This window comes from Lucilia cuprina, chromosome X (genome assembly GCF_022045245.1).
Source record: "Lucilia cuprina isolate Lc7/37 chromosome X, ASM2204524v1, whole genome shotgun sequence".
Classification (NCBI taxonomy): domain Eukaryota; kingdom Metazoa; phylum Arthropoda; class Insecta; order Diptera; family Calliphoridae; genus Lucilia; species Lucilia cuprina.
In genome coordinates, this window is record NC_060949.1 from 15,659,307 (window position 1) to 15,668,808 (window position 9,502).

Consider the following 9,502-nt stretch of genomic DNA (forward strand, 5'->3'; position numbering starts at 1 on the left):
CTAACTGTTATTTAGAAATATATCCTTTTCCCAAATTTACCGAGGATCGGCCCATATTTGACCTATATAATGCCTTATTTAGAAATTTTAGTTTTTTATCAATAAATGTCTCAAATATTTTGGAATTATGGTAATATTCAACATAAAAGTTTCTTTACAAAAATAAAAATTTTATAAAAAGTAAAAATTTTAAAAATATACTCATGGTGTAGGGTATTATATGGTCGGCCATGCCCGACTATACTTTCCTACTTGTCTTCAAAATTAAAAATAACCAAATATTTTTTTCAGTGCAATTTCAATGAAAAAATGCCAATAGTGTGTGTGTATCTGCCTCTCTATCCGCCGGTATATGTTTTATAATGTATAGAAATTACCTGTGTGTTTGCACCATTCTCTTTGAAATGTTGTACATATGTACATACATACATATGTATACATATAAGTATATCGTGTTTGGATTTCTCATTTTCGCTGTGACTGACTGCTTATTAGAAAACATTTCACTGTACCACTGTACAGTTAATGAGTTTAATTTTGATTTTTTGACTTTGCTGTTTCATTTTCTCGTAGTTGTAGTTAAGCAAATAAAAAAAAGCAAAACACAGTGAAGCAAAAATAAAACCTGTATAACCTACTTATATTGCGCTTACAGACATATCTTTCTATGTTCCAAATTTAAAGAAAGACAAGTAGGAAAGTATAGTCGGGCATGGCCGACCATATGATACCCTACACCATGAGTATATTTTTACAATTTTTACTTTTATAAAATTTTTATTTTTTGTAAAGAAACTTTTATGTTGAATATTACCATAATTCCAAAGTATTTAAGCCATTTATTGATAAAAAACTAAAATTTCTAAATGAGGCTTTATATAGGTCAAATATGGACCGATCCTCGGTAAGTTTGGCAAAAGGATATATTTCTAAATAACAGTTAGTTTTGTTGAGTTTCATTGCGATACAAATGGTTACAAGTCAATTTTAGACGTTTAAGTCATTTTTGAAGGGGGGTTTGTATGGGGGCTAGGGTCAAATATAGGCCGATCCTTACGAAAACTGCAGTATCATTTATACTTATATAAAACTTATTTGTGCGAATTTTTAAAGAGATAGCAGAATATTTGACGTAATTGTAGTATAAAAAGTTCAAATCGGGAGGTACGGTTGTATGGGGGCTAGGTGAAATAATGGACCGATTTCAACCATTTTCAATAGGCTTCGTCCTTGTGCCAAAAACATGCTTGGTCCAAATTTCATCAAATTATCTTGAAAATTGCGGCCTGTACCTTGCGCACAAGGTTTACATGGACAGCCAGCTGCCGGACAGACGGACGGATGGACGGACGGACATGTCTTAATCGACTCAAAAAATGATTCTGAATCGATCGGTATACTTTAAGGTGGGTATTGGACCAATATTTTTGTATGTTACAAACATCAGCACAAACGTATAATACCCTCCCCACTATAGTGGTGTAGGGTATAACAAACAAATTTACAAAGAAATTTATAATATACATATTAAACAACTACATGGGTATACTTGTTCTTAAATTCACAGTACTGCATGTTATCAAAATACACGTACACTATTGTGAAAATATTAAACAAGCATGTGCAGGATGTGTAGGTTCGAACAAATGAGTTATAATCACACACAACTTGCTTAATTTAGAAACAGATTATTACTCGTCTCGCTCGTTGAAAGTTGTGTAGTGTTTCATATAAAGCCGGCTTTACACGATCACACAAGTAATATGATCTGTCAAAATTTTGTGTAAAAGAGTACGGGTGGGATCGTCTAAACGCAACATGTAATGAAACCATCACACATTGAGAGAGAATACAGAAAATTTGACGTATGGCTCTCTTCATTTTTTGAAATGATTCAAAAAACAAGCCGGTCTCATTAGATCAGTGGTGTATTTTTATGTAAACACATATGAAAAAGTGAAACAGCTGTTTCCATCTGACTTTCTATTTGTTTTATAACAATCGTGTAAACACAAACAATATAAATCATACGACTTTTATTCTCTTTTTTGTTATACGGATGGAATTTCATTTTACTTTTTCATTAGATTTGTCGTACGTAAAGTGTGACTTCGACATTCATGTGAGATGAACGGGCGGACTCTTAATGGGGGGCTTGACACCACATATATGAATTAAATAAAAAAATTCTTATATCTGGAAAACTGTTAGATAATTCCAATTTTTTATAGATAGATATAAATTGGCGAACTTACAATAATTTTCTTGGCATCTCTCATATGTAACATATTGGTAATCTGGAAAACTATTGTGGTTAAAATTTTCAAAATCTTTAAGTGGGCAAAACAAAAAATATTGTATATCGCAACGCATAAGAATATGAACTATTTTTTAAGAATAAAAGTATATATTAAATTTTTGCAAGTAAAAAATAAATAAATCATTAATCTATTATTTTAGAATTTAAATGAAATATATTATCATCAAAAGAAATTATAATAAACTTTTGAAAATTTTTTTATTTAGTAACTAAATAAATAATTTGTTTGGTTATTATGTATTTATTTTGGTTGGGGTAGCGAAGCACAAAGGGTATTAGCTAGTATTTCATATAATTAAAGGCTCTTTATTATTGTAAAGCCACAATTTGGGGAAGGATCCGATATATCAGAAGTCGGGCATAGAATGTTACGTCTAATTTAAAAATCGTCCAATGGTGACAAAAAAGTTGTCTCAGTCACCCCCTAGAATTAAAGATATGTTAATAACATTTCTAAAAATAAAACTGTATTATTATTAATTTGTTTAAATAGATTTGGAGTAATTTTTCAAACAACTCTTTAATGAGTACGATTGAATTCCTAATTATTTTAATTTTAAATATTCACTAAAAATGTATTATTCCAATTCAAGACTAATCTAAATTGTTTTCATTGAATATACATACATAAAACTAAAATACATAAATAAAATTTACATGCATTGTATGTATGTATGCATGTATGTATGTATGTATGTATGTATGTATGTATGTATGTATGTATGTATGTATGTATGTATGTATGTATGTATGTATGTATATATGTATGTATGCTAACGCCACGATATTTTCAGATATGCTTCAGTGACTGTGAAATCTATCTTAACTTAAAAAAACTTCTACCATCCACCGGTGTCATACGCCGAGAAATAATGATCTAAAAAGAGACATCAAAGGAAAACTTAGATAAACGGATGAGAAATCTTGATATACACTTACCTTGTGTTAAGTCCACTGCGTTAATTACATGCTTTAAGGATATAATTCATCTAAATATAGTATTCTATCCCACAAAATATCTAAAAGACACAATATTAAATAGGGTACACATATTTTTAAATTACTACTTTTTTACTCACGTAGGTCTACATAACAGAGATGAGTAAATTCCCGTCCATTTCGTTTTTGCATTGAAATCACACAATTTTTCATAAAATAATAAACAAACTCTAATATAAAATAGTTTTAAACTATTTTTTTCTTTCTTAATTTATTTTTTACAAATGTCAAAATTTAAAAAAGAGTTTATTCGATTAAAAAAGTAATCATATTAATTAAAAATATCATTAAATTAAAATCTAATACTGATAAACGTCTTTATTGAAAAAAAATTACTGATTCTTTTTTTTGTGTACATTAAACATTTATAGAAACATAGATACAAACTTTTTCAATTATTTTTTAAATAAAATTTGGTTATATCTTACATACATTTTTCACATTTTATAAATTTTCAAGTCCAACATGAAATGTTAAATTTTAGACCATAAGCAATTTCCTACACTGAAAAAAATCCATGCCTAATATATACGAAAAATGTCGTACATTGTACGAATAGTTCGTTATTTCACACCACGAAATTCTTTCGTAATATATACGAAATTATACGAAATATTTTAGTATAATGCAAAATATATATTGAAAAATTTAATTTACATAAATTGAAAAAATGGAATTTTGAATAAATATGGTAAAATTTACAAAATATTAATTTATTCAAACATTTTTTTTTTTCATTTTAAAATAAATTTTCTAATTTTAGTTCAAAATTATTCTCCACAAGAATTTTAAATTTTTTATGAAAATAATTCGAGAATAATATACTTTTTCTTAAATTTTATAAAAATGTTGTAGTTTTATTTAATCATAATATAATTAATATCATTATGTTTAATTTCGCTAAAATTTAAGAAAATATATTACGAAAGGTTTCCGTACTTTCCTAAAAATAGAAACGGGTTTTATTAAATAATATTTCGTATTATACACGAAATTTTTGTAAATATTACGAAAATAGAAGTTACGAATTTTTTCGTAAAGTTGAGCATGGATTATTTTCAGAGTATAGTACATAATATTTAACTTTGATAGTAAAAATATTGTAACCTTACAGTCGCGACTATCGTTTTGTTTCGTGTTTTCGTCGGCACATATATGCTCTGCTTGCGTACATTTCATGTTCGTATGTTACTGCTTTCATGGCTTCAATATTGTTGACTTCACAGAAAAAACTGAAAATGAGTTTTAATTATAAAAATAATTGTATCAAGCAAGTTTTGCACCTATAAACAAAATGATGATATCAATTACCAAATTTGTAAAAAAATAAAAATATATATTTTTTTCCAAATAACGAATTAATCAGAACAATTAATGTCAATAATTGAGACAAGATTTAAAATTGATTAATTCATTAATTGTATAAATTAAATATTTAATAAATATAAAATTTATTTTTATTAATTTTTTAATCAAATAAATTAAACTGTTTGATAGAGATTTTTTTAAATCAATTAAGAAAGTGATTAATACAATCAAATTATTAATCGATTACACACAACGTTAAAAAAATACTAGATCTTTAACAATGCTTTCAGCATTTACAAAAATTATAACTTTATTTACACAATTTAACATATAAAGTGTTTCATAAATTGTAAGGAAAATTGAATATTATATGCTTAAAATTTTAATGACTATTTAAGAATTATAAATATTGCTTACACAAAAATTCAAAATATAATATTTAAAATAAATCTAAATAAAAGAAGGCCAGAAAAATTTTTTCAATCAATTAAAAAATTAATTGAATTAATTAAAAATTTAATCAAAATTTTGCACTTTAGTTTCAAACAGTTTCAAAAAACGAGATAATTAAGACGAATAAAAAATTGTTTAAATAAAAAATAAAGAAAATTAAAACATGTTAATTGAAAATAAACTACCGATAATTTTTTCTGTGTTCGAACACTATGTTTAGGAAAATATTTTTTATATTATAGGCAAGCAATATGAAAATATATGTGGGTATTATAAATATGTTAGCGAGTTGCTGCGTAATATATTGCTTGTAAAAACATTTTATTTTCATTATTCATAAAATATATTTATTTTTTATTATTGCATACGTATGGATATGAGAAAATATGCATTTTGGTCACTAATACATTAGTAATTTTAATCTCTGTTTGAAACATGACATTGACATTATTTCTTGCAACACTGTGACGTTGGCGTCCTCCTTGTCTGAGGCAAGGAGATCGTCTTCGTCAACTGACAGTTCCACTCCGTCAAAGAAACCCTTAACCAATCGAGAGGTTGATCTTAATGCTTAATGTCAAAAGAATTTATACTAAGAAAAAATGTTTTCCATGGGTCCATATTTGGTCATAGCTATCATACCCTCCCAAAAATCACTTAAACGCTCATAATTCATTACCTAATATAGATAAAATTTGCACATATATTACCCTTGTATACAGAAATAATACTGTAAAATTTTCTAATCGGTTCACAAATAGTCATAGCTCCAATACAATATACCTTTCACTTATACACCCATAACCTAATTAGTATATTTATACCTAATTAGTATATTTATACAAAATTTGCCACAAATATTACCTTTTTATACATAAATGTTAAACGCTCATAACTCCTTACCTCATTAAGATATTTATACAAAATTTGCCACAAATATAACCTTTACCGTAAAATATTTTCTGATCGGTCCAGAATCCATAGCTCCCACAGAAGTCCCTCTGCTGAAAAACAACTTAAACTCACATAACTCATTATCTAATTAAGATATTTATACAAAATTTGGCAAAAATAAGTTTCTTTTTCGTTCGGCTCACAATTGGTCATATTTCCTATATAGGGTCACTTAAACGCACCTAACTCATTATCTAATTAAGGTAAGAATATTTCTTCTATGCACAGAATAGTCACTGTAAAATTTTGATCAGTCCACAATTTGTCAAAGCTCCCGAACAAGGTTCTCTTCAGAAAAACACTTAAATGCATATAACTCATTACCAAATAATGATATTCATGTAAAATTTGGCACAAATATTACTTTTATATATATTATTAAATATTGCTGAAGCATATTTTAGAGCGGTATTAAAATATAAAAGAAAATAGTGTTTGTAATGCTTAATGAATTTTGCATTTGTATCAGATATAAGCTATTCAAATGTTTATGGTTTTTCTATTAAAAAACTTGAAAAACGTTTTTCCACAAATATAAATATTTCACCAAATAAAAATATATTAAGGGTTCATTTAAACGCTTAAGTTTCCCATTTGTGCAAGTGGGCAAGTTTATTTGACTTATTTCATGAAACCCCTGTTCAAATTCTGTTCAATTATAATATTTATAAACATTTTACAGCAATGTCAAACGTAATCAAAAAATAAAAAAAAATGTTTTAACAAAAAAATGTACAAAATATGTTAAAAATGTGAATATTGAAGTCCATAAATTCAAAAGTGAACAATAAGTGAACAGATTTATTAAATGCACAATGAGTTTGCTCAAGTTTGCCAGTCTAAATAGTCGCTCAAACTTATAAGGGTTATGCAAATCAATTTTCATACAATTCAATTGCGAGGATGAAATCATGCACAAGTTGCACAGTTTACGAGAGTTTTGAACGTTTACACGTGATCTTTTATGGTATCGTAAACGAAGACTATTGAAAATGGTTAACATCGGTCCATTATTTCACCTAGCCCCCATACAACTGAACCCCTCGAATATGGCTTTTAAAAATTGTAATCAAACTACAGGTCGCAATTTTGAAGATAATTCAATAAAATTTGGCACTCGATCTTCTATTGTACCAGAGACGAAGCCTGTTGAAAATGGTTTACATCGGTCCATTATTTAACCTAGCCCCCATACAACTGAACCCGCCGAATAGGGCTTTTAAGTTCATAATTCTGTTTAATACACTCGTAAGGAGTGAGATCGAAAAATTCTTAACACATGTTTTTCATTACATTTTTCAACCAAGTTTTATACTAGCCTTGATGACTTAGAAACGATAAAGTTTAATAATTGCTTAAATTTTATATTTAACCTTAAATATATTTTTTTACAGACATCAAATATGTAAAATAACATATTTACTCTCCCTTGGAATAAGTCGTGGCTTAAGTACTTCTTAACTTTTAAAATATTTAATTAAAAACTTAGAAGGAAACTAATTATTCCGCGAAATACACTGTGGTGTAGGGTATTATATGGTCGGGCTTGACCGACAATAACATTCTTACTTGTTTATTTGGCAAAATAAAAGGTAGCTTGTAGAGGGTTTTAAAAAAAATTAAATTAATTAAATTGCCCTTAATATTTTAATATGCACTATAAAATGGGAAAATATCCACTAAAATATGAAAAAAATGCACCAAAAATATTTCTTTGTAAGGTACATATTCAGATTTTAAGTTCTTGACAACAAATTTGCAGGTTTTTAAGCACTGCGTTATGTACAATAATACCACTTTAACGGAACCACGACCTCGAGAATGACAAATATAAAGACTAAGAAACAACTCTAAATAGTATATACTTTATTTCTGAAAGTGAAAAGCATGGTAGCAAATTCTAATAAAATTCGGTGAACGAATGTGAAAAGCATGGTAGCAAATTCTAATAAAATTTGGTGAACGAATGTATTTTTGTTTAAATTATATATATTTAAATTATTTATATTTTAAATCTATATATCAATTAATATTGTCCTTTCACATAATTTACCAAAACCACACATTTTCTCCCTTTTCAAAATTCTTTGGGCTTGATTGGTACAGTGTCAAAGCATTAAAAATATTAATATTTAAGATTTTTAATTCTTTTCTCCTTTAAAGCTTGATTTAAACTCTTAAAAGCATTTAAAAAAGGAGGAAGCTAAAACCCAAATATATTTCATTAAAATATATTTCATTCACACGATCACACTTTACGTTCGTAAAGTCTAATAAGAAAGTAAGATGAAATTCCATCCGTATTTCAAAAAAGATAATAAAATTCTTAAGATATATACTTATATACAAATTAAGATGAAAACAGCTGTTTCACTTTTTTGAGTTTACATAAAAATACATCACTGATCTAATTATCCATCCGTATTTTCTCTCAATGTATTAAGGTTTCATTAAATATTATCTTTAGACGATCCCATACGTATCCTTCTACATAAAATTTTGACAGATCATATAACTTGTTTGCTCCTGTGAATGGAATTTAGAATAAATAATATTCATTGACTTTTTTGACATTGACATATTGAAAAAGTGTGTACTAATTTTCCCGTTTCTGATTCATGTTTCAAAAAATGCCAATTTCCAAAACAGTCATATATGTCGGTCCAGTCGTTGTTATAATATAAGTAATTTCATCACAAAATGTAGCAAATATACAAATATTTTCTTTGCTGTTTAATTTGTCAAAAATATTGATATTTATAAAATTAAAATTCACACAAATTCAAAAACTTCATACCATTTTACCTATAAATTTTTATTTTATTAAATTTTTAAAATTCACAAACAACAATTTTATTCAAAAGATTTTAAAATAAATTTTTTGTTAATATGTATTTAAATATAAATTTCTTTTTTTCTTCATTTAAAAACTAATAATTTTACCGCGTTCCGAATTTAGTCCTTTTCTGATTTTTTTGGAATAAAGATATAACCATTTGAAACTTCTAAGTAAAGATATATCTCTGTTCAAAATTTTTTAAAGTCGGCCCAGCCTTTTAGGTGTGGACCTTAAAGGTCCACACCTCTTGTGGTTTCTCTTGTGCTTTTGCTGTACTTATTTGCTGCGCTCTTTTACTTTTCAAAGACCTGCTTAATGTTTTTATAACAGACGTCGGCGCTAGTATTGTTCTGACAACGAAGATTTTCGGCAAATTACATGTACACAACACGATCGCATACGAATCTCTAAACAAGAGCATCAAAAATACAAATATTTTATTTAGTTGCTTGACAGCATTCAACAAGGCAGGTTGATGTCGCTTTGTTAAAGAAATTGCAAACACAACTTGAAAAAAAACCAAAACAACTTGCAAAAGCAAGAGCATAATTTACAAAAACAACGTACACTCTAAATAATTTTCTAGAATGCATAACAATGAAAGTAAATAAGTTAATCTTGTTTCATAC